This window comes from Puma concolor, chromosome E4, assembly GCF_028749965.1.
Source record: "Puma concolor isolate L17-30 chromosome E4, mPumCon1.1.hap2, whole genome shotgun sequence".
NCBI classification, from domain to species: Eukaryota; Metazoa; Chordata; class Mammalia; order Carnivora; family Felidae; genus Puma; species Puma concolor.
Genome location: NC_141683.1, coordinates 8,492,237 through 8,519,379, shown reverse-complemented (window position 1 = coordinate 8,519,379; position 27,143 = coordinate 8,492,237). Strand labels below are relative to the sequence as shown.

General features: G+C 42.8%; 1 long non-coding RNA gene across 1 annotated transcript; it reads left to right on the top strand.

Moving 5' to 3' along the window:
* The first annotated feature begins 280 nt into the window (after window positions 1-280).
* Window positions 281-27,143, top strand: LOC147572444 (uncharacterized). The gene is made up of 3 exons (XR_015246437.1): window positions 281-3,820; window positions 18,075-18,252; window positions 26,680-27,143. It is a non-coding gene; the product is annotated as an uncharacterized LOC147572444 (long non-coding RNA).

Sequence of the window (27,143 nt, the reverse complement as noted above, 5' to 3'; positions counted from 1 at the left end):
TGAATTATATCACCAAGTATGGATTTGAGAGCTGTCTTATTTTATTTTATTTTTAAAAAAAATTTTTTTTCAACGTTTATTTATTTTTGGGACAGAGAGAGACAGAGCATGAACGGGGGAGGGGCATAGAGAGAGGGAGACACAGAATCGGAAACAGGCTCCAGGCTCCGAGCCATCAGCCCAGAGCCTGACACGGGGCTCGAACTCACGGACCGCGAGATCGTGACCTGGCTGAAGTCGGACACTGAACCGACTGCGCCACCCAGGCGCCCCAGAGAGCTGTCTTATTTTAAACGCATCATGGAGAATAAAGGAAGTTAAGAGGAGACGCGGCCACAGGTGAAATAGAATAACCATTGGAATCGCCTGTTTGCACTAAGGAACTTCTAGTAGGTTCCGAGGAGAAATTGACATCCCTTGGGCATCGGGACAAGGGATGAAGAATGCTTTGTGTACCTTCCATATCTCAGTGGGCCTCTAGTTGTAGTAGATGTTTAACAAATATGTGTGGAAAGAATGAATGATGCCTGGCAATCATGCTGTGTTTCTTCAGACCAGTAACTGAAGTCCACTGAATCATGTTTCAAAGACATGAGCCATTATCACGTTTCGCCACTTACCCCTGTAGTTCTCAGCCTGGTATCGTTCTAACGTTTACAAAGTCATCTCACCATGTTTACCTCTGTGTCAAGGTTTAGTTTACTCTGAGGATTCTCTCTCCAACTTCGTTAGAAACCCACTGGTACGTATTCTCATCTTCATTAACGGACAAAGCAGGGTGCAAGGAGCCCAGTGCGTTCCCCGGAAAATAAAATGGAGATGGGCGCCCGGCATGGTCCCAGAAATAAATCCACAACCACGCAGTCTTCTGTCATCTAAGCAGACACTCATCTGTGTATCTCTATGATTATAGTTGAATTGGCCTCTAGGCTTCTGGAACTTTTCAGCTTATGTGGCAACAGAAGTTGTCCTCTGCCCAAGAGGGTCGGAACCAGAGATCACAACCCCAGGTGGCACCTCAGGCAGTCGATGGCCCCGATTCCTCTGACCAAGGATTCTTGCCTTTCTTTTCCAGCTCTACTCTTACCCCCTCATTCCTTGCTTTCCTTCAACTTTTCCAGCCCCTTCTCCTACTCCATTCCTCTTGCTCTGCCTCTCCTTCTGTCCACCCTCTTCCATCCTACTCCCAGAGATCCTTCCCTCCCCACTCATCCTGTTTCCTTGCCTCACTGGGCAGGGCAGTGCTGGGACCACCACCACGAAGCCCTGACGTCATAGGTCAGAACACGGAGAGCCCAGAGCAGGGGTTCTTAACCGATGATCCATAAATGAGCTCCAGGAGTCCCGCGAACCCTTGGACATTACGTACAAAAGTTGGCCGTAGGCACTACCTGCCGTTATTTTTGGAGCAGGGTCCATGACGTTTACCAGAGTCTCAAGGGATTTCAAAACCCAAAAAAGGTAACATCAAGTAGGCTTGGATTGTCAAGTAAAGTAAATGGTACTCTAAAGTAAGCATCTTTTTTTTTTTTTTTTTTGTCACTTTACTTTAAAGTAAACCTTACCACTTGGTCTGGAGAAACCAGGTGGCTCTTAGCAGATGAGATTTTCTAGGAATATCCGCCTATATTTCCTGAATGGAGCGAGCTACCAGATTGTCAACAGCGCATTAGGACGGACTATTGAATGATGGTCAATCTAATTTCAATATCAGGGCTAAAGAGCTGCAGATACCGACCCTTGAAAGCAAAGCAAAAGGGAGGGGTGGGAATCTGTCACGGAACATTGACATTGTTGTTCAAGGCACTGGGAATATAGTGGTAATAAGACAAACTGGATTCCCTGAATTCATTGAATTCTAGTGTAAGAAGCAAATAAATATATGAGCTCAGAGACTCGTAAATGCTATGAATGAAAGAAAGCAGGGTAACGGAACATGGTACTGGGGAGGCAACATCAAACAGGGTGGTCAGAGAAGAGCTTTCTCAGAAGCCGACATTGGGGTTAATCTTGAGTGGTGACAAGCCAGAGATGGGTAGGTCCTGGGAAAGAGCAATTGGGCGGGTGGGGCAGGAAGTGGGAAACAACAAATGCAAAGGGCTTGAGCTTGGATTTGAACTTGAAGCAAAGAAAACCAGAGACGCTAGAGCATAGTAAGCAAGAGAAGAAAAGGATACATGGATGACACCAGAGTGGGGAACAGAGACCAGGTAATGTACAGAATTTCAGGCCAAGGTAAGGACTTGGGATTTTATACAAACCCACATTTGAAATCCACCGGAGCATACTAAGCAGGGGAGCGAAGATAAACATTTATTTAACAAAGATTTGTTTGACAGCCTACTGTATACGAGTCATTTCCTAGTCATGAGGGTCTATGCCAGGCCCGGCCTCTGCTCTCATGGAACTTACATTCGAGTGAAACAAATTAAATGAACCCAGCAACAGGCAAACACCAGGGAATGATAAATTTTATAAAGAAGATGAAGTCAAAAAGTGCGGCGGAAAGTGACCTGCCAGCGACTATAGACTGAGTGCAGGAGAAATGGCCAACACAGTGGCCCCAACTGAGAAACAAATGCGCTAGAATGTTTGAGGTAAGAACCAAAGACAGAGGGGCAAGATGGGGAGAGTGGTTCAAAACTGAGGTCAAAGAAGAAATAAGAAGGTAGGTAAGGTTTAGATTAAGAAAATGAAACGGCATTGGAAGGTTTTAAACACGATGTCTTCGTCTGTTTGAGCTGGTATAGCAAAACACCATAAATGGGGCGGCTTCTAAGAAATAGAAATTTCTCTCTCCCAGTCCTGGAGCTGAAAGTTCAAGATCAAGGCACCGGCGGTGTCCATGTCTGGTAAGCGCTTGCTTCCTGGTTTATAGGCGGCCGTCGTCTCATTGTTCTTCCCATGGCGGAAGGGGTGAGGGGGCTCCGCGGGGTCTCTTGTGAGAGCACACATCTCATTCATGACAGTTTCACACTCATCACCTAAGCATCTCCCAAGGCCCCACGTTCAAGTACTATCACGTTGAGCATTAGGTTTCAATGTCTGAACTTTGGAGGGACACAAACATTCAGTATTAACACTGGAGAACAACGTCCACTGACTTTTACTCTAAAAGTATAATGGGCTTCAATGCAGAGAATGGATTGCTAGGGTGGAGATGGGGTTGAGAGGAAGCTGTTTAAGAAAGTACAGCGGTAACTTAGGCCCCAAATGACGGTACCTTGGACAAGTACCGTCGTACTAGACAAGGTCAAAAGGATTAGATTTGGGATCTTTCTTTTGTAGGTAAAGCCGACGGGACTCTCTAGAGGCTATGACGTAGAAGGAAGAGGAGGACAAGGAATTAAACTTCTGGATTTTGGTTTGACCAGTTAAATAAATGGTACACCACTTACTGTGGTGGAGAAGGTATCCACTACAAGGTAAATAGTTGCATTCCCACTTTACAGATGAGGAAACTAAGCTTCAACAAATATGATTCCAAAATCTATGCTTTATCCACCACAGTGTCTTTGCCAGGAGTGTGGATTATCCAGGTTTGATTAATGGGCATAGGAAAAAGGATATATACAGCAAAACAGGCAAGTATCTTGACAGTGTACGTAAGGTGCGTGTGTGCATGCCTCTATCTGTGTGTGTATGTGTGTGTGTGTTTTTGTAATCTTGCTGAGAGAAGTGTAGATCAGCTCTCTTATTTTTTATCCCTTCCTTTATCTTCTCCATCTCTGAAAGTGGAAGGATAGTGGAGAAATCAGAAGACTCCAGACTTGAGACCAGCCTGTGCTGCGAGTACCAGGATGAACTCTGACAAACTGAGGTCAGTATAACAAAAAATCATGACCTAGCAACTCGAATACTCGTCACACGTGGTCAGAGTGCAGAAAAGAGTTTCAGCTGCACAGATTGTGGAGACAGCCTTCCACCCCCAGAGTCCCAGGCACAAATACAAGACAGGGTAGAGCCCAGGGCTTAGAGGTCAAACAGACGCCTGCCCTGGAGCTCACCAGCTTTGTAACCTCAGCCAAGTAAGTCCACTTATCAAAAGCCTTATTTTCACAGCTTGTAAGATTGAGGTCAGGTTAGAATTCGATGATGATGAATGTTAATTCATACTGTTCCTCTTGGGTAGTTTCTTCTAGACTCATGTCATTTTCCTTCTGTCCGTCCCTGCCTTGGGGGCCGCTAACGACATCATGCTTTCCTCCATAATTCCTGAATCTCCCAACCCTTCCAGAGAGTGACCTGCTTAAATATTTTCTCTTCTCTGTCCTCCAAATCAAACTTTCTTTTGCTTGAGACTATTCCCATTCACTTTTGACTAAAGCACTTTACTTTATAGTATCAATCAAATATAAGTGAAATCGCTTGACATAATTGTATAGCCCCCAAAAGGAAACTTTATTTTAGAGAATCTTCATTGTCAGTGTATCGATTATCTATTGTTGTGTACCAAGCCATCCCCAAATTAGTGGCTTCGAACCACAACCATTTCTTCTCTTTTCTTTTCTTTTCTTTTCTTTTCTTTTCTTTTCTTTTCTTTTCTTCCATTGCCATTTCTTCTTGTTCACAAATTTACAGATCAGCTGAGTCATACTTGGCTGAATTTAGTTGGACTTATTAAGACAGCTAGGAGGTTGGCTGGGTCCCAACCAGTCTAAGATGGCCCCGCTATAATATCTGACAGTTGCCTAGCTATGGTTTGGGGTGACAACAGCAGTCAAGGCTTGCATTTCTTGTCATCCATCAATCTAGCTCAGACTCTCTCATATGGTAGAGATAGAGTTCCAAGAGGAGAGGTGAAAGTGCCCAGTGTCTTTTGAGGCCTAAGCTTGGAACCAGCTTGGAGTAGCTGCAAAATCACATCACAAAGGGAGAGGTGAAAGATCGGGAATATTTTTGGAACAAAGCATTAGAGTGGAGCCTTGACCTGGGCCATCTTGATTGTCCTTACTAACCCTAAGTATCCTTCGCTCCTTCTCTTGTCAGTCAGTAGGTAAAATTTAGCCTACTTCTGGTTGCCTCAGTAATAGTAACCCGGGCTATTCTCCTTCTTAAATCTAGCCTTTGTGGATCAACGTTGTCTAAACCTAAGAACCCTAAGTGTTTCATTTCCCCTATGAAAGGGAGTTGGAGGAACAAGGGGGGGTAATAGAAAGGCACTTGCTGTTGGAAAGAAGCAGGTTAGACTCTTTTTTTAAAGACTTTATTTTTAAGTAATCTCTGCACCCAATGTGGGGCCCAAACTCACAACCCTGAGATCAAGAGTCACACGCTATACCGACTGAGCCAAATGGGCACCCCCAACCGGTTAGACCCTTATTCTCAGGTGACCCTTCTGTAGCATAGCCCAGCCTTCTTTTCCTCCATCTACATATGTATGTACATCAAAAAGATCATTAGAAAACTAAGACCTATAAAAAATATATGTATTTTTCTTGTTACATTTATTTAGAAAAAAATTTTTTTACGTTATTTATTTTTGATAGAGACAGAACACAAGTGGGGGAGGGGCAGAGAGAGAAGGAGACACAGAGTCGGAAGCAGGCTCCAGGCTCCGAGCTGTCATCACAGAGCCCCACGCGGGGCTCGAACCCACAAACTGTGAGATCATGACCTGAGCCGAAGTCGGACACTTAACTGAGCCACCGACTGAGCCACCCAGGCGCCCCTCTTGTTATATTTAAAAGGAAAACGTGGCTGGCAGGCTTAGCTAGTTGTAAGCACCCAACATACATTCTTCCTTACTCACAAATCACAATTATTTTGACAGCAATGTACCCAGTTAGATAACTTAATCTCCCAGGCTTCCTTGCATTTAGGCGTGGTTATGTGTCATAATTTTGGGTAATGCAATATAAGAAAACATGTCTTGGGTTGAACTTCTGGGAAAGCTTTTTTTTTTTTTTTTTTAGGGCTAAACATGGACAGATTTAGCATACTCCTGCCTTTTGCCTTTCCCTTTCTCATTTATTGCCTGGGACGTAGATGTAATATCTAAAGGTAAAAGAGTAGTCTTTAGACAACGAGGATGAAAGGTGTTGCTGTGGATGGTTGAAGAGGACAGCAGAAATGGCCTGGATCTTTAATGATCGCCTTGAAAACCATCCTTGTCCTTGACTGCTTACCTCTGGATTTCTTTTTAGAGGACATAAAATAGTTTGCTGAAGTCATTGTAATTGGCTTACGAACACATGTACCAAACGCTGTCTTAACCGATATAGCAACTAAACTTGGTCACAAAAGTATACACTGATCTTAACATTGTAAGTGACTTCAAGAAGAAATAAAGAAGCTATTTTGTCTCCCCAGAAAAGAGATCGTGAAGAGTCTGTTGCTTCTCCTTGGTTGCTTCTCCTGGTTGGCACTGGGTGTGAACAAGAGGTGGGAATCATATAAAAGTAAGGAAAATCTTAGCTATGTGGATGGGGAGGCGAGGTCAAGAGAAAGGAAGTAAGCCATTCTGTAGATATCCAACATGCCAAAACTTTCCTCCAAATGTCAAAGCAACAAGCCACCAGGCAGCTGGACTGAACTCATCCTTCTCTTGCACTTCCTCGTAATCTGTTTCTCATCTAAGGTAAGGGTATCACCACCCACCCATTCTCCTTGGTCAAAGAGCGCTATCTTCTTCAGCCCCGTGGGGACTTGATAACCAAATCCTCTAGAGTGTACCGCTTCAACTCAGACCCTTCTGTGTATATGAATGAAGGAGACAGATGCACAAAGATATTTAATTGCTGCTCAAGACATCTTTGTCTTCATGGACAACGGCATTAATTTCCCAGTCACCGGTTTGTCCCCATTCTTGTCTTCAGTCTCAAGTTCTGGCACAGTTGTATTCCTAGAAGCCAAAATGTATCTGTTTCTCCTTTGCTTTAAAATATCAAGGAGCTTTGGGACACCCGGGTGGCTCAGTTGGTTAAGTGGCCGACTTCGGCTCAGGTTGCGATCTCACAGTTTGTGAGTTCGAGCCCCGCATCGGGCACTGTGCTGACAGCTCGGAGCCTGGAGCCTGCTTCGGATACTATGTCTCCTTCTCTCTCTGCCCCTCCCCTGCGCATGCTCTGTCTCTCTCTCTCAAAAGTAAATAAACATTTTTTTAAAGTTTTTTTTAAAAAGTTAAAAAAAATAAAATATTGAGGAGCTTTGAAAAAAAATATTTAGGACCTTTGTGTTTGGATGGTGTTCAAATTCCTCTGCATGGCATATTACGACTTTCAAAATCTACCCACATGTTACATCTCTAGCCGTATTTCCTATTATTGTCTCTGCACTGAATTCCAGGTGTACCATGAGCTTTCATAATTCTATAAAGCAGTAGGTGCTCTACCAGAAGTATCTTTCTGTCTCCTTTCATCAGCTAAACCCAGCTCAAATTCCTTTCTGTCTTTCCCAGGAAAATTAATTGTTAATTATTTTGGACCTCCTACATCCTGTTCACATAACTCTTGGTTTTGGGGTCTGTGAGTATGTGAGGGGAGCCGGTGCCCGAATGGCTAGCACATGGAAACATCTCAGTGTATCGGAGAAAAAGGAAAAGACAAAGAGTGTTTCCATTAGAGAATTTTTTTCTTTTCTTTTTGCTTACTTCTTCTAGTGAACATGAAGTTGAATCTATGTCTTCATATACAAAGGGAAGTATTTTCAGAAAATTATTTTTGAGGAAAGCGGTAACTCATGTTTCAGAAAGTCAGACTGCAAAGACACCCAAGATCCCTTCTAGCGGAATTCTATGCCAAGATATATGTATATATATTTTTAATGCTCTATGAGAATATTTTAAAATGAAAAGTTTGTAGAATTCGGTTATGTAACTAAATGTCTGAAACCTTCCCTTTGCTTTGTACTTATATGTTGATAAAAGCCAATGGAAATCGATGAACTTTGTATTTCTGAATTAGCTCTTTGGATTTCAACAAATTTCAAGGCAACATAAAGTAGTTCAGTGGACTAAGTAATGATGATAAAATGATAGACAATTTTGTGTTTCTCTTGGTTGAATCACATTTTGTAAAGTCAATACCAAATATATAAGTTAATAGCAACCATCTTTCTTAAATCGGTATTAACTACCTACATTAGTTAGGAGTAAAGGATTGTTTTATATGACACTTCCCTGAATTATGAGGTTACTGAAAGCAAGACATTACTTATCAAATAGGGCAGAGAATGGAGAGGGAAAATACTCATTCTGCCTCGATCTAGTCACTCTGTGTGGACAAATCGAGAGGGAAGTTGAAATGAGAGTCAAATACACACACACACGCGCGTGCGCGTGCGCGCACGCACACGCACACGCGCACACGCACACACACACGCTGCCTCCCAGGCTAAGGTGATACCTCCATCATCCTGTGCAAACAAGTAGAAGCTCGTGCTGTATAATGGAGGCTTATCTATGAACAGAAGAACTGAAATTGATCTCTCCCTTTCAGTATGAAACAAGACCCATCAAGTTGAATTCTCCAAGGTTACAAAAAGCAAACACTTCTGGATTTCCATTTCTGGCTACGGCAGACTAGTCGGTATTGGACAAGTGCTCCTGACAATAACAACTAAAAAGGGTTAAATTTTAAAAAGCTGTTTAAAGGCATTTGAGAATTAGTGAGTGAAGACCGAAGGTCCTATGACCCAGGAGACAAGAAATTCACAGAGGAAAGCCTTGCTTTTAGCTCTTTTTCCTTTGGAGTCATCAGCTAATTTTTAAGTGGCTGCCATGAGGCTGAGAAACTGAATAAATAGTCTCATCATGCTAGGGAGATAAATAAAGTGATAGCTCAGGGCCCCTAAGAAGGAGACTTTCCTATAGATACCTCAGGACTGCAATAGAACTAGAGATGAAGAAAAAAAAAAAAGCTTTTTTATAGAAAAGCTCTCACAAAACTTCAAATCCAGATTCTATTTAGTACAATTACAGGCTGGATTCAATTGCTCTACCCTATCCATCTGCCTCTCAAAAATCAAAGTACATCCTCTCCAGACGTATTGAACATTAACTGGAATTGCAAATTATCTGTACAATTTTCTACACGCAGCATTTCTCATTATTGAAAAATTAATAGGCATTCGAGTAAACAAGGCCAAATGTACAAAAGCTCAGAAAAACAATGGACACAATCAAATGCACACAGGAAGTCCCTATGCATATATTAAAATTTATGCATGTGGCTTTTAAAATACCTGTGATTTAGAGAAGGAGGTAAACCGTGAGACTCTTAACTACAGAGAACAAACTGAGGGTTGCTGGTGGGGTGTTGGGTGGAGGATGGGCTAAATGGGTAATGGGCATTAAGGAGGGCACTTGTTGGGATGAGCACTGGGTGTTATATGAACGGGATGAATCACTAAATTCTATTCCTGAAATCATTATTACAGTATATGGTAACTAACTTGGGTTTAATTTAAAAAAAAAAAAATCTGTGATTTATATGTTCAAGAAAAATAGGGAGGAAATGTGTGGAATTTTAGTGGACACTTGTAATTTATGAACACATAAATCCTAGGATTGAACAATCAAATAACGAAAATGAGGGATGTAATAGACACACTTATCAGCCAAGTAGACACAGCTGAAGTGAGGTCTATGAAGCAGGAGATAGGCCAGCAGATCATATACAGCCTGAAACACAGAGACAAAAGAAGATGAAAATCATAGAAAGGCTCCTATGAGATAAATGGAGCCCAGATACAAGGCCTAATATACATATAAGTGGAGTCACAGAAAGAGATGAGAGATAAACTAGGTCAAAAGCCTATCTGAAAAGAAATTGGCTGCAAATGTCCAAAGCTGATGAAAGATATGAAGCCAAACATTCAAGAATAGCTATGAACTCCAAATGGGAGAAATTAAAAGAAAACGACACACAGACACGTGGTAGTATGACTGCTAAAAATCCATGATAAAAAAAAAAAAAAGAAAGAAAGAAAAGAAAAAAACAGTCTCAAGAGCGGTCAGAGAAAACACAAACATTACTTTCAACAGTAAGACTGACAGCCGACTTCTTAATAGAAGCGTTTGAACCCAAGGAACGGGAATGGTCGTGGTAAACCACTGAAAGAAAATCAGGACTAAACAACTAAGGGCTATAACCAGAAACAACAATTTTCTAGGGATATTAAGGCAAATAGAGAAGGGGATAATGATACCTGCTGCTGCTTTTTACGAACCGTGTAATAGATTGTGAGCTCCTTGAAAGCTCTTCGTGGTATCCTTGAGAGTGTTTCAGAACGTCAAGACTCGTGGAACAAATGAAGAATGTGGGGCCATTTGGCCTTTCTACATGTGGGTGAAGCTGATCCGTTCTCCTGCACAACTTCACTGACAGGTGGGCCCCACTACTTTCCAGTTGTGTGATACGGAGAAAATCATTTAACCCCTTGTATTAGCTTCCCGGGCTGCCCTAACAAATTATCACAAGCCAAGTGGCTTAAAACAGAAATTGATTCAGTTCTGGAGTCTAGATGGTCAGAATCAAGCACATCTAGGCTCCCTCTGAAGGATCAGGGAAGAGCCTTCTTGGACTCTGTAGTTTCTGGAGGCCGCTAGCAATGCTTGGCATTCCTCGACTTGTAGCTACATCACCCCAATTTCTACCTCCCTTTCCACATGACCATCTTCACTTGGTGTGGATCTCTGTGTCGCTAAAGCTCCCTCTCCAGTTATTGGATTTAGAACATCAAACATTGGATTTAGGGTCCACCTTAATCAAGTATGACTTCACCTGAACATGATTCTATATGTAAAGACTCTATTTCCAAAAAAAAAAAAAAGTCACATTCACAGGTGGGGGTGGGGGGTAAGGACTTCAACATATCTTTTTGGGGGGGCACCTGGGTGGCACAGTCTATTAAGCGTCGGACTCTTGATCTCAGCCCAGGTGTTTAGTGAGTTCAAACCCCTCATTGAACTCTGTGCTGATGGTGCAGAGCCTGCTTGGGATTCTCTCTCTCCTCTCTGCCCCTCTTCTGCTTGTTCTCCCTCTCTCTCTCTCTCTCTCTCTCTCTCAAAATAATTAAATAAACATTAAAAAATTTACAAAAAAACATATATCTTTGGGAATACAATTCATGGTACTGTATCCCTGAACTTCACTTTCTTCTTCTATAAAACAAATATTATGATACCAACCTTGAAGAGTTATTGTAAGCAAGAATCTATAATGCTTAGGACCCTTAACAGATGGAAAATAAGTTCTCAAGGCAAGCTTTAAAAACTAAGTAATATGTAAGAGAATGAAATATGAAATACATATATTGATAGAGCCAGGAAGGGGTAGGTGAATGAAAGATCCTATTAACTACACACGGTGATAAGATTCTGCCAATGAGGTAACTTCATTTTTCTTCAAGAAACTGTAATAGTCAAATATCAAATGGGCCACTAAGAAAATACAAGGACCAAAGAGACACAATTGAATGAATTTTTCAGCCCATTTTTCCTTCAGAGTAAGGTTTGGCACATTCCTATTTGATTCTGTTCCCATTTCTGCTATCAGCAAGATGTGCTGACATTGGCTACATTGTTACATTGCTTAATTTATCTTTGCTTGGATTTCCTCACTTATAAAACAAGAGATTCAGATCCTGTTTCAATTAGGAGTCAAGTGAGACAAAATCCAGTAAGAGTAAGAGTGGCTTAAATAAATAGGGGCTTAATCTTTTTTATCAAGATATTGTGATACTATATGTATATATTTGGTCTTTGGCCCAAGTTCCTGGCAAAGAGGTCCTGAAACTCTTGTATTTCCTGAGTGATAGAGGTGATAGTAATATCTTTCATTGTAATATTTGGTCTTGGTGACCCGCATACACCCTCCCTCTCCCCAGTTTGTGACAAAAGATCTTCTAAGACCCTTGGAATCTTCAGAGCGATGAGAGTCTTTTTGTATGCTAAGGAGATGACTGGTGGCTTGGAGGTCCCCAGATAGGTTCAGGATGGGATCTAGTTGCCAGAAAGACCAAGCATTATCAGAAGGCTAGAACTTCCAGCCCCACTCCTAACCTCTGTGGAGCAGAGAGAGGTTAGAGATTGAGCCAATCACCAATGATCCAAGATTTGTCTGTCACCAATGCTCAACCATGTCTGCCTAAGGGAACTTCCATGAGCAACCTAAAAAATGGAGTTCAGGGAACTTCCAGGTAGGTAAACACGTGTTGGTACTAGGAGAGTGGTAGGCCTGAAGAGGGCAAGGAAACTCTGAGCACCCCTTCCCCCAATACCTTATAAATCCCCTCCATCTGGTTGTTCTTGAGTTGTATCCTTTATGAAGTAAAATGTCTTCATGAGTTCTGTGAGCTATTGTGGCAAAATATCACATCTGAGGGTAAGTTGTGGGAATCTCTGACTTCTAGCCTGGTTTCCAGCCATAAGTACAGAAGGCTAGGACTTAGACTGGTGTCTGAAGTGGAGGGAGGACAGTCCTGTGGGACTGAGCCCTTCACGTGCAGGATCTGATACTAACTCCAGGTAGATAGTGTCAGAATTGAATCAAATTGTAGGACACTCATGTGGTGTTGGAGAATTGGTTGATGTGGGGGAAAAAATCCTCACACGTTGGGTGTCTGAAGTGTTCTATGGGTAGAAACAGATCTCATTATTTACGTACCAGCAAAGCAGAAGTAGAACAGTTGCATCTTTGAGTTGGATGCTTACTGACGTTAGACGCTAAGACCCTTTTGCATTTCTGCTTAACTAGCCCTTGCGTGTTGGCTGTTATTTTCTTGGTAACAAGGCAGCTGCTGGAGCTCTCATTCCTACATCCACGTTAAGACAGAAGGAAATGGAGAATCAGCAGTTCCCAGTCCTGTCTGTCTTCCTTTATCAGGTAGACAACAACTTTCCCAGAAATCCCACAATAGGCTTCAGCTGAAGATTATTGGTCAGAAATGGTCATGTGACTACCTTAGCTGCAGGGGAGGCTCTAAAAGTCTGAAACACAATTGTCCCGTTGGTCAAGCATGTTATGTCTCGTCTCCTGGCACTGGTACATTTGACCACAAGGTCAGGGTTCTCTTAGCAAGAGAAAGTGGGGGGTGGGGGTGGGGATGCCTATGGACAGATAACTAGCAAGATCTTCCGCAGGTCCCTTTTTGCTGAATAACTGTATATTTTCTTTCTTTTTTTTTTTTTAATTTTTTTTTCAACGTTTATTTATTTTTGGGACAGAGGGAGACAGAGCATGAACAGGGGAGGGGCAGAGAGAGAGGGAGACACAGAATCGGAAACGGGCTCCAGGCTCTGAGCCATCAGCCCAGAGCCCGACGCGGGGCTCGAACTCACGGACCGCGAGATGGTGACCTGGCTGAAGTCGGATACTTAGCCAACTGCGCCACCCAGGCGCCCCTATATTTTCAAACTTCCAAATGGTGGGACACCTTGAACCCCCCCAGGTTTCTATGACAAACTTGTAGTTTTGAACCACAACTGGAAATGTCTCAGATATCTGTAACAACCTGGAGACCTTAATTCAAGCCTAGATTCACTAGAATCTCTGGGACACTAGTCATATTATTAGACTCTAATCTCTATTATCTTTAACATCTGGCAAAGTGTGTGTCTTACAATATGTTTCAATATTATTTAAGTGAGTGGATAAACTCTTAGAATCTCTGAAAAATCTTAGATAGTTAGGAGAAGCTACCTCATATTCAAATTATAATCATGGCTCAAGATTGTGCTGCAAGAATTTTTCTGATTAGCCAGGAAGTGATCCAAAAAGGGAGGATACTTCCTCAGCTCTTACAGAATAATAGGCAATTCCATAAATGAGCATTTTTGTAAAAATTAAGGGCAACTTACTAGTAATGTGCTATGCAACTATTGAAGGTTATTAAAATCGTTCTATATCTAGAGTTCACTGAGACACATGCTATTAATGAGTCTGCCACCAGATTGGCAAGGTAATTCTTGCATTCGAACTGAAGCATATGTTAGGAGTTTAAACAAATTTCTAGAAGGACTTCTTGGCATAAGTGCATCATATCTTAAATGAGTTGTATTTTTTTTACAATTACTTCTTCTTAAAAAAAAATCAAAGTAACATCTACATAGTTTCAAATGTCAAATTGAATTTCAAGGCTGTTAACCCCCAGCATTAGTCCTCTTTCCCCTTTCACCAGAATCCCACCTCCCAGAAGCAGCCATAATCAGTAATGTTAGCTGTTCCTTCTGGTATTTTTTAATATTTCCCTCTTTTTTTTTTTCAATGTGTATTTCTTTACTTTGAAGAGAGAGACAGAGAGTGGGAGCAGGGAAGTGGCAGAGAGAGGGAGAGAGAGAATGCCATGCTGTCAGCGCATGGCCAGACACTGGGCTCAATCACATGAGCCGTGAGATCATGACCTGAGCCTAAGTTAAGAGTCGGACACTTAACCTACTGAGCCACCCAAGCGCCCCTGTATTTCCCTGTTTCTAAGTAGCATACCCACACTTAAGTTACTGATTTTGTTTTTCAATTAAGACTTTATGTATTAATCTCCTATTATTTTGTTATTCTTTCATTGTCCTGGTCATTCATTAGGCCCTTAGAACCAGGAATCTTACATCCTTCAGTTCTGGGAAGTTTTCCTGTATTATTTCTGTGAAATTGTGGTTTGTAATAAGAAAAGTGTTCTTGGTTTCTGTCCTCTTCCTGACAATGAGCTCCTACAACCCTTGCATTTTCCCAAGTGTTAAGGGCTATAAAAGTGAAGTGGGGGAGGTGGGGCAGATATAGAGGAGGGTGGAAGGAGAGGTTTTGTTATTCATAAGAGCCTATTTCAACCACACCTGAAGTTATGTTAATGAGGCAAACTTTTGGAAAGACCCTAAGGAGGAGAGGGAGCTGGTTGCTAGGGAAACCATCTTTGGATTAGAGGGTTCAGGCCCAACTCCTACTTTTGGGGAGGGAAGAGGGACTGGGACTCAACTTAACCAGCAATGGCCAATGTTTTCATCAGTCACACCTACAAAGTGAAACCCAAGGAGGGCATCATGGGAACCCTGATTTATAGCTGATTGGTCAGAAGCACAGGTGACAACCTGTGATCGGTGTCTCAAGTGGGAAGTAGTTTATAGGGCCGCGTCCTTAACTTTTGGGATCTGATGCTAATTCAGGGTAAATAGTGTTAGAATTGAATTGAGTTGGAGGACACTGGGTTGGAATAGAGAGTTAGAGAATTGGATGGTGTGGGAAACCCTCTTCCCCAGTTTGGTGGCCAGGAGTAAATATTTTTGTGTGTTTGGTGTTTTACCTCCTGGTTGAGCCTTTAAACCCACCCCCTCTCCCATCCCTGGCTGCCCTTTCCTTCCATATTAATTTCCTTAGCTTATTTGTTTATTTGTTTTTTGCTTTATCTTTTATGGAGATTTCTTTAACTTTTCCAAGTCTTCTATTGACTCTATTTCTTTTTCTTTCTTTTTTTTTTAAGTTTATTCAATTATTTTGAGAAAGACAAAGAGCGCATGCTCGCAAATGGGGGAGGGGCAGAGAGAGAGGGAGAGAGAGGATCCCAAGAAGGCTCAGCACTGGTCAGTGCAGAACCTGACTTGGGGCTTGATTCCACAAACCATGAGATCATGACCTGAGCCCAAGAGTCAGAAAATTAACCAACTGAGCCACCCAGGTGACCTCTTTATGTCTATTATATGATTAATTCCTAAGGATTCTTTCTTATTCTCTATTACCTTTTTATGGTAGGATTTTCCTTCACCTTATAAAATTCCTCTTTTTAATCTTTGTGAAGATATTGAGTACAATACTTATTTTAAAGTTTTTTATGTTCTATGAGTTATCTTTTTCTCCAAATGTCTTTTTTATATTTGTTTGTGTTGGTCTCTACTGCATGGGCTAGTTGGAGCTGGGGGCTTTGTCTCTCTGCATTTATGAGTGAAAGCTCTAGGCTGTTGATTGAAAACCGTGTGGGGTTGGCTCATTGACTGGTGGGTTTCCGATGATGATCAGGCCCATCATGTCGGTCTTTTGTTGGGAACTCTCAAAACTTGATTTTTCACCTGAACTAAAAGCTAATCCATTTTTTTCCAGAGAATAATTTTTCAAGTTTTATCTGGGGGATCTCCAGCTTTTATGCTGGCATTCTGAAAGTGAGGTAGGAGAAGGAAGCTGAGGTCTTCTCATTCAGTATGCAGAACTTTTCTCTTCATTTTCCTTCTTCTTCTTTTTTTTTAATGTTTATTTATTTATTTTGAGAGAAAGAGAGCATGAACAGGAAAGGAGCAGAGAGAGGAAGAGAGAGAATCCCAAGTGCTGGAAGGGCCGTGAAAGAATTCATTCAAGACAGACCAAAGGAGACAGAAGTTTATTGAATATATTTCAAGGGAGCCGTGAGCAGGACAGCAAAGGAGAGGCTGTCTTTCATGAGGCAGTGGGTCAGGGCTGTTTCTAAAGGGGGAAGGTTGGGGGCGCCTGGGTGACTCCGTCTGTTAAGCATCTGACTCTTGATTTCAGCTCAGGTCGTGATCTCACTGTTCATGAGTTCGAGCCCCGCATCAGGCTCTGCACTGACAGCGTGGAGGCGCCTCCTTGGGATTCTGTCTCCAATCTCTCTGTCCCTACCTCTCCCTCTTCTTTCAAAATAAGTAAATAAACTTTAAAAAACCCGGGGCTTGGGGGGAAGGTGAGGAGGTATGGCACATGGAATCTTCCCCCTTTTTGGAAACTGTGTCTGGTTGTAAGTAGCCCATTGGTCAGTTAGGGCCCATGGATATTTTGGGGTGGGTTGCCTGATGGGCCTGTTTGTATTCAGCCAGGTGGTCACTGTGAGCCCTTTCTACATTTCATTGCTCAAGCCTGTTGTCTAAAAGCAGCCTCTACAGGTTATAATTTCTCAATTGTTTTCATTTAAAAGACATTTTTTTTTTTAATGTTTATTATTTCTGAGAGAGACAGAGAGAGACAGAGTGCGAGCAGGGGAGGGGCAGAGAGAAAGGGAGGCACAGAATCTGAAGCAGGCTCCAGGCTCTGAGCTGTCAGCACAGAGCCGGACGCAGGGCTTGAACCCACGAACTGTGAGATCATGACCTGAGCCAAAGTCCGACACTTAACTGACTGAGCCGCTCAGGCGCCCCTCATTTTTTTTTTTTTTTAAAGTAGGCTTCCAGGGGCGCCTGGGTGGCGCAGTCGGTTAAGCGTCCGACTTCAGCCAGGTCACGATCTCGCGGTCCGTGAGTTCGAGCCCCGCGTCGGGCTCTGGGCTGATGGCTCAGAGCCTGGAGCCTGTTTCCGATTCTGTGTCTCCCTCTCTCTCTGCCCCTCCCCCGTTCATGCTCTGTCTCTCTCTGTCCCAAAAATAAATAAACGTTGAAAAAAAAAATTAAAAAAAAAAAAAATAAAGTAGGCTTCCAGTCCAGCACAGGGCTTGAACTCAGGACCCTGCGATCAAGACCTGAGCTGAGATCAAGAGCTGGACGTTTAACCAACTGAGCCACCCAGGCACCCCTCAATTGCTTTTATTTATTTACTTATTTAACATTTTTATTTTATTTTATTTATTTTGAGAGAGACAGAGATAGAGCAAGTCGGGGAGGGGCAGAGAGAGATTGGGAGAGAATCTTAAGCAGGTTCTGTGCTGTCAGCGTAGAGCTGGATGTGGGGCTTGATCCCATGAATCATGAGATCATGACCTGAGCAGAAACCAAGAATCGCAGGCTTAACTGAATGAGCCACCCAGGTGCTCTGAATCATTTATTTAAATAACTCGTTCCTTGTTTTTGCTTCTGCAATAGTGTGATTTTTAAGAAATATCTATTTGGCCATTCAGATGACCAAAATATATTTCTCACGTATATATTTGGTCTTCATCCACAGTTCTGGGCTCACAGCCCCTCAGACCCTTGGAAATTCCTGAGAGTGATAAAGGTGCCTTTTATCATATAAATGAAAGTGACATTTGGACCCCACCCAAGGGTGGGGCTGGTTGCCCAAAGGGCAGACCTAGTTATTAGAGGATCGCAACTTTTAGTCTGACCTTGCAACCTCCTGACCTCAGGACCTGAACCCTGGGGAGCCGGGGAGGGGAGAGGGGCTGGAGGCGGAACCAGCCTATGGGCCAATGACTTAGTCAATCTACACTAGGCACTGAAGCCTCTCGAAAAACCCAAGAGGACCGGGTTGGGAGAGCTGTGTTGGTGAACGCGAGGAGGCTCAGGAGGAGTGGCGGCTGGAGAAGTCTGGAAGCCCCTGCGCCCTTTCCCCACACCTTGCCCCAGGCATCTTCATCTGACCCGGTGATTCACCAGCACACCCTTTACTGGTAAGTGTGAGGAAGTGTTTCCCTGACTTCTGAGAGCCACTCTAGCAAACGGAAAGGAGCTAAGGAGGAGGCGGCTGGGCCCTCCAGACCCTGGGCGCTGGGTGGGGAGCCCGGGTTGCAGCCTGTGACTTGTGAGCGGTGCGTGGGGTGGGCGGGGGGGGGGGGGTCTTGCGGACCTGAGCCCCCAGCCTGGGGGATCTGATGTTCTCTCTGGGTACGGAGTGTCGGAATTCCGTTCTCAGACACACTGCTGGCTTCCAAGACTTCTTTGGTGTTGTGTGGGAACCCCATTTCCCCACGTTGAGATCAGGAACAAGACAGAGCCCGATTCAGGGTTCAAGCTCACAAACCAGGAGATCGTGACCTGAGCCGGAACCCAGAGCCAGATGCTTAACCGACTGAGCCACCCAGGCGCCCCTATATATTACCTCTTTTTACACCATAGTGGCAAAGCATACATACTGTTCTGCACTTTGTGCATTTTACTGATCTATATAAAGATTATTTTATATCAGTATATAGTATTGTTTCATATATATATGTAGAGCTTACATTAATATATATATTACATTAAAAAATATATATATGTAGAGCTTACATTAAATCTTTGTGATCTTTGCCAAACTGATGGTTCAAAAAATGATATCTTGGTGTGTACCTAATTTGTAGTTTTCATATAATAAATGGACTGAGTGTGATAGCTCAGATTTAAGCCATTTGTATTTCTTTTTAGTTGAATTCCTTATTAATATCCCTTGCTCATTTTCTTTTAGATTATTATTGATCTGCAGGAGGCTTTTATATTTGGAGAAATTAATCCTTATGATATAATTTGCAAATACTTTCTTCCAGTTTTTCATTTACCTTTTGGTTTTACTTACGGTGTTTTTTTGCTATACAGAAAAGTTTTATTTTATATAGTCAAATTTATCAATATTTTATTTTAGGAGTTCTAGGAATTTCAAAATAGTCTAGGAGGCTTTTATACGGAGAGTATAAAGCATTGCTCCCATTATCTTGCAAAGCATTTTTTTTTTTTTTTGGTTAGTTATCCTGATATGTATTTGAGATATGGATCCAACTTAATTTTTTCCAAATAGATACTCAGTGGTTCTAGATTTGTAGGCAGATGATAAGACAGTTGCAAAATATATAAAAAAAATATTTTTCGAACTACAAGGAGAAATGAGCAAATGCATAATCTTGGGCAGAGACTTTTAACCCCTTTCTCTTAACAACTGATAGATCCGATATTTAAAAAGCCTAATACAAGGGATGCATTTCTAGCAAGAGTGATCAGAAGAAAAGGAAGAAGTCACAAAGAACCCTGTCAGAAATTTCAAAAAGTGCCATGCATGTAGGTTCTGTAGCCACTGAAATGATAGTAAGAGGATCTTGGGAATAAGTTTGCCAATAATGAAGTAACACGTTTCTAGTAAATCGAATTTGCTCGAGTGGCCACGGGAGTGAAATCGAGAATGTGTGAAGTCCTGTAACTGTTCAAACAAATTGAATCTAATGAAACACTTTTCCACAAAAGAAGTTCCAAGTTCAGAATGCTTTACCGTTTTGTTTCTGGATAGTATTTAAAGGACAAAGACCAACAGTCTTATACATACTCCTTCACAGAACTGGAAAAAAAAAGTAGCACTTTACAGCCACGATAACTTCGATATCGATAATCTGCAAAGATATCGTGAGAGATAAAATTGATTGACCTGCCCCTTTCAGATGTAAAAATCCCAAACAAGTTATACTATTAATACATCAAATCACTCACCATGTAAAAAGGGTATGCATTCTGAATGAGTTGAGTTTATTTCAGTAAGACAGGGTTAGGATAATATTAAAATATCAATACGGTGTGGCATGTCAGCCGAATAAAGGAGCAAAATAATAGTGTTAATTGAATAGATGTAGTAAAGGCGCAAAATAGAATCCAACATGCATTCATTTTGAAAGCTTTTTATAAGCTAGGAATACCAAGAAAGTATTCTTAATCTGGTCAAAATCGTCTATAAAAAACTACAAATGACATAATTCTCCTCCCCACTCCAAGACACAATCCTTTTTTAAAAATTGTTTTAATGTTTATTTTTGAGAGAGAAACAGAGAGACAGAGAGACAGAGAGACAAAGTGTGAGCAGGCGAGGGGCAGAGAGAGAGGGAGACACAGAGTCTGAAGCGGGCTCCAGGCTCCGCGCTGTCAGCACAGAGCCCGACGTGGGGCTCGAACTCACAAACCGCGAGATCATGACCTGAGCCGAAGTTGGACCCTGAACCGACTGAGCCACCCAGGTGCCTCTAGAGATTTTATTTTTAAGTATTCTCTACCCAACATGGGGCTCAAACACACAACCCTGACATAGAGAGTTGCATGCTCTACCCACTGAGCCAGTCAGGTGCCCCACGAAAATAAAATCATTTTAAAATCCCTACAAATTAATAAAAAAGACAAGACTATCCAATATAAAAATAGTCAAGAGGGGCGCCTGGGTGGCGCAGTCGGTTAAGCGGCCAACTTCAGCCAGGTCACGATCTCGCGGTCCGGGAGTTCGAGCCCCGCGTCGGGCTCTGGGCTGATGGCTCAGAGCCTGGAGCCTGTTTCTGATTCTGTGTCTCCCTCTCTCTCTGCCCCTCCCCCGTTCATGCTCTGTCTCTCTTTGTCCCAAAAAATAAATAAACGTTGAAAAAAAAAATAAAAAAAAAAGTCAAGAAACTTAAACAGGAGTGTCACCATCTAAATGGTTTGTAAACATATGAAAACATGCTCAATCTTCTTACCAATTGGGGAATGAGAAATTAAAACTTCAATATGACACCAGTACATAACTTCTAGAATGTCTATAATTTATTTATTTATTTATTTATTTATTTATTTATTTTTTTTTTTTTTCAACATTTATTTATTTTTGGGACAGAGAGAGACAGAGCATGAACGGGGGAAGGGCAGAGAGAGAGGGAGACACAGAATCAGAAACAGGCTCCAGGCTCCGAGCCATCAGCCCAGAGCCCGACGCGGGGCTCGAACTCACGGACCGCGAGATCGTGACCTGGCTGAAGTCGGACGCTTAACCGACTGCGCCACCCAGGCGCCCCTAGAATGTCTATAATTTAAAATACAGACAAGTACACGGAGGATGTGGGGAAGCTGGGGCTCTCATACTCTCCGGGTGGGAGTGTCAGTTGTTACACATACTTTGGAAGCATCGTTTACTAAAGCCAAATATGCACACACCTTAAGATCCAACAATTTTACTTTTAAATACATATTTAACATGGTGCACACAGATGTGTACCAGCAGACGTACAAGAATGTTCACATCCGCATTATGCATCACAGCCCCACGTTGAAAACCATCCACAGGGTGCCTGGGTTGCTCAGTCTGTTAAGCGTCCAACTTTGGCTCAGGTCACGATCTTGGCGTTGGTGGGTTCCAGCCCCACGTCGGGCTCTGTGCTGACAGCTCAGAGCCTGGAGCCCGCTTCGGATTCTGTGTTTCCCTCCCTCTCTGCCCCTCCCCTGCTCTCTCTCTCTCTCTCTCAAAAATTATAAACTTTAAAAAAGTAGAATACCATTTATATGAAATTCAAACTGAAAATCTCAATTAAACTTGAGATATACACTTAAAAATTATACAAAAAATGAAGAGGTGTGGTTGTCATAAAAGTTAGGATAATTGCTATGTTCAGTGGGGAGAAAGGGAATTATGATGGGAATGGGGTACAGAATCTGGGCAACTGAATCCTATTTCTTGTCCTAGGTGATAGTTACACAGTGTTGATAATAATTCATTAGGTGACACATTTGTGGTTTCTATGCTTTTGTGGAAATATAACATATTTAGTAGTAAAGATATATAAAGGAGGAACATATTTTACATCCTGTTTTAATTAATTTTTTGTGTTTATTTTTGAGAGAGAGAGACAGAGCGTGAGTGGGAAAGGGGCAAAGAGACAGAGAGAGAGAGAGGGAGACACAGAATCCGAAGCAGGTTCCAGGCTCTGAGCTGTCAGCACAGAGCCCGACACGGGGCTCGAACTCAGGAACCATGAGATCATGACCTGAGCCGAAGTCAGACGCTTAACCTACTGAGCCACCCAAGTGCCCCTTACATCCTCTTTTATGTGTTAAGGTCAGAAATGCAACTGAAATAAAAATTTCATGAAATAATACCTTTACTATGTGTGATACACTCAGATATATCCGATTCTTTTCTCTCCTTTTGTCTTCCATCTCATTCCATTTTTATTTCTTTACTCATTTTTGAGAGAGCACAAGCAAGGATGGGGCAGAGGAGGGGAGAGAGAGAATCTTTAGCTGGCTGTGCACCCAGTGCAAGGCCCTACTTGAGGCTTGATCCAGGATCTTGGGATCATGACCTGAGCCGAAATCAACAGTCAGATGCTGAACTGACTGAGCCACATGGATTCCCCCATCTCATTCCATTAAAAAAAAAAAAAACAAAAAAAAAAAACGCTGGCCATAAGCTACACCTTTTTATTCTATTCTATTTTATTTTATTTTATTTTGTTTTATTTTATTTTATTTTACTTTATTTACCTATACCATGATTTTTTAATTAATTAATTTTTTTTTTATTTACATGCAAGTTAGTTAGCATACAGTGCAACAGTGATTTCAGGAGTAGATTCCTTAATGCCCTTTATCCGTTTAGCCCTTACCCACTCCCACAACACCTCCAGTAGCCCTCTGTTCTCCATATTTATGGGTCTCTTCTGTTTTGTCCCCACCCCTGTTTTTATATTATTTTTGCTTCCTTTCCCTTATGTTCATCTGTTTTGTCTCTTAAAGTCCTCATATGAGTGCAATCATGATATTTATTTGTCTTTCTCTGACCGACTAACTTTGCTTAGCATAATACCCTCTAGTTCCATCCACGTAGTTGTAAATTGGCCGTAGGCATTCACCCTGGCATTAAGAAACTCTTGGGGTTCCTGGTGTAGCGACTGAATTGATCCCAACTGAATTCCCAGTCGAATTCCAAGTTGGGATCAGAAATACCCATCTCTCTCTGGCAGGGTTGCTCACTGTCAACACCGCTGGCATTTGGGGCTGGATAATTCTTTGTTGTGGATGCTTGTCTTGTACACTGTAGGTACTTAGCACCGTCTCTGGTCTCTTCCTGCTAGGTGCCAGTAACCCTTCCCCCCCCCCCCCCCCCCACACACACACCTCCAGTTGTGACTCCCTAGCAGGCAAAATTACCTCTGTTGAGGGAACCACTACTCTAGAGGCTCTATAACTTTCTAAACTTGGCTCTGCCTTTATAAAGAATCCATAAGTTAGCATTTCTCGAACATCAGTGCACATTAGCGTCACCCGGATATTCTGTCTGAGAAGTGGGCTGGGAATGTGCCTTCTTAACAAAGATCCCAGGTGACTCTGATTCAGGTATTTCCAAAGATCACACTTTGAGAGACATTGCCCTAAGATGACTGCCCTCTTGAATGAAAATTCCCTTGGAGGCATTAGAATGTTCCAGATACATTAGTTTTCAAGGGACAGGTCAATGCACCGGAAGATAATAAGCTTCTGCTGGGTAAGAAATCATGCAAAACATCCAAGGTCTCTTTAGGGGGCAGATCTGGTGCAGACACCGGTGAAATCACAGCCATGGGGTCTGTTCTCTGTGTCATTGTTCTGTGACGTGTGCGGAACTCACCGGGGAGGGGCTGTGGAACCACAGAAACTGAGTCTGACCTTTCTGAGTCCGCGATTTCCCTGAAGCTCACCCAGAAGCATGAACCAGCATCCCTAGTAAAGACACTGCCGTAGCATTTGCCAATTACTTCATGCCTGATGGAGAAGCTGAAATGCCTCCCCATACTTCAGATTTTTTTTTTTTCATCCCAGTTAATTGTTCTTCCTAAATTGAATGATCTATTTTTGGAACTAAAAGAGATGCAGTGTAGGGAGAGAGGAACCGACAAAGCCCAAGGCAGAGAGGGGAGGTAGTCGGAGGAAATGCAGGAATGAGAGGGGATACTGAGTGAATCATCTCCCCCCCCCAGCAAACACATCAAAAGCAGAGGAAGGGCGTTCTCCCCCTGCGAGCAGGTGGGTGACACAGGAGGGGCTGGGAGTCTTGCTGAAAAGATGAACACACGAAATGAAACAGGGCAAAATTCTGGGAGTCGTTGTGACCCGGAGGCTCAGGCCGTAAAAGTCATCGGGTGTTACCTTGGAGCTCTCTAGTGGGTGAGAGCGCATTCTTATCACCGAATCAGAAGATGAGAAACCCTGCTCCTTTACCCTATTTCCTACTGGAAATTTATTTGAAAAGCGCTGTGGCCTTAAAATGTGCAACTGTCTAGTGGACGTGATGCCAAGACTGGCGGGTCTTCGGATGCATTTCGTCCACAGGCGCGTCCGATGAGGCACGTGTGCCCCCAGATATGTGTATTTCTAGTGAACCCAGAGCTGGAAGTAACATCCCCCTCAGCCAGACCCTCTGGCTGTTACCAAAAATGCACTTGAAAAAAGGGTAGGCAAGTATTGGACCTGACCATCGGCGTGGATATCGGCATCATGCGTTTTATGGCCTCTGTAAATAATGCTTCTGTTAACTCCAGTGGCTTCCTCTGATCCTTCTGCAGCCTGAACGTCATGCTCAAAGCTTTGGAGCCTGCCCACGCTAGCCATCTCTGCTGCTTCTCCTGTCTAGGCATCTCAATTGTAGTTACATCTTTAAAAGACTGTCGTTTATGCTGTGAAATGTTTAGTAAAACTACAAAGCAGAACACACGTCATTTTCTTGAAAACACATAAGCATTTTGGCCTGCAAAAGAGACTACTCCGAAGACAGCCAGCTCGACTTTAAAATGCATGGGGGAAAGCAGAGACCTTTCCAAGGCCCATACGACCATGCCATTCCTTTCACCCCTCAGTGGATATTTTAACGACGCGTGTAGTTCACTCCTGAAAGGATTCAACTAAGCAAAGGGAGAGGCGGCCGACCCCTGGCTACGTTTGCCTTGTACCTGCCACGGGGGGTCCGGAAGAGGAGCTCCTTGACTGTCCAGGGCATCAGTTTTTCCCGTTCTGCCATTTTCGTCCAAGCATCCAGGGGGTAGCACATCCGTATTTCTCTGTGTGTCCGAGCAGTTGATTTCCAGCCACTTTACCAGGAGACTCTAACACCACAGGGGTGGAGAATGGAGCATGCGCAAAGAAAGGAAAGAGCGTGGGAATGATAGCGGTCAACCAAACAGGCTTTGCAGATCCCTTTCACGCCAGGTTATAACACAAGGGTTGCAGGATCGAAAGATCCTTGCTTTCCTCCTCACGCACGTCCACGTTCGGGCTGATTGAGTAAACTTCCGTTTGGTTCTGGATAGCTTCTAAAGGAGATGAGGTCCTATAGTGCAGTGACAAAGAATACGGGCTTTGCAGCGGGCATGCCTGGGTTGAGATTTTGGCTTCATCTAGATTCGTGCAACCTTGGGAAAACCGAGTGACCTCGAGTCAATGACCACCTCTTTATGCATATCGACTCCCCTGTAAAATTAGAATAATAGTAGTGTGTGTCACTACTGTGAGGCTGAAATGTGTAGTTGGATGGAAAAATAGCTGGAATGAGGGGCGCCTGGGTGGCTCGGTCGGTTGAGCGTCCGACTTCGGCTCAGGTCATGACCTCGCGGTTCGTGAGTTCGAGCCCCGCGTCGGGCTCTGTGCCGACAGCTCGGAGCCTGGGGCCCGCTTCAGATTCTGTGCCTCCCTCTCTCTCTGCCACTCCACCGCTCACACACAGTTTCTGTCTCTCTCTCTCTCTAAAATGTAAATAAACATTAAAAATTTAAAAAAAGATAGTTGGAATGGTTGGTTCTGGTCTACTCATTACGAAAAATAGAAGTTATATTGTTGGTGTTATTAGTATTATCTCTTTTCTACATTCAGAATCACTGACAATGATGTGGGAGATTGAATTCTAACAAATTCTGGGGAGAAATATCAACAGTCAGGGATGGGGTGCTCCCCCTATCCATAGGTATTGAGATAGCTCACACTTTGAGTAACCCCGTCAAGTCCTTCCAGAACCTCTCTGGATTTTATATTTCTGGTATGCCCCTGGGAGTGTTATAAAGCATATTCATCTGGATTCAAAGATGGGATATTTTTTTTTTCTAGAATTGCCCTGTGACATCCTATCTTGAGTTTGTTCTTTCCGGGGAGTCTTATAGGAGTAAGAAATGGAAATGTTTCCGGTTATTTGAATGTGGTTCAGGTGTGGGTCCTTATTCACTTCTGTTACCATGTGTTTGGTCAGGAGTTGAGTGTTGTCTTTGGTACTTAAGTTGTCAAATCCACCATTAATTGAATAATCCGCTTAACCCTGATTTTCTGGGTCCACAGGTGGTTATCATGGCTATACTTCTGCTATTTTTATATTGTTTTTATTTCAGATGTAGGAAACATCTACGCTGCAACTGTCTCTGTGGCCTAGTCTCACCTCAAAATCTGGTCCGGGGATCTTGATGGATTACTCTTTATGAGTGAGTAGAAGAATAAAAAGACGGTCTTCATTCACTGAAAGTGTGTTTGCTCATTGAATATTTACCAAGCCCCCATTATACATGTAAGTTACTGTGTTTGCTATTGAGAACAGACTGTTGACTGAGATGGACCCCGCCACCTGCCCTCATGGGTGCATTTTGGTGGGAAAAGTACAGCGGTTGCTCTGTGACTATGTAATGAAGACATGAGACCAAATCTGAGCGGTCAGAGATGTTTTCTTGAAGAAGTAACATCAAGCTGAGGTTTGAAGGATGAATAGGCATTTATTAAATGGGGAGGAAGAGAAGAAAGAGGCAGAAGGAATAGCGTGTATGGCCCTGGGCATGGCAAGAACACGGTGAAATGATGTGAA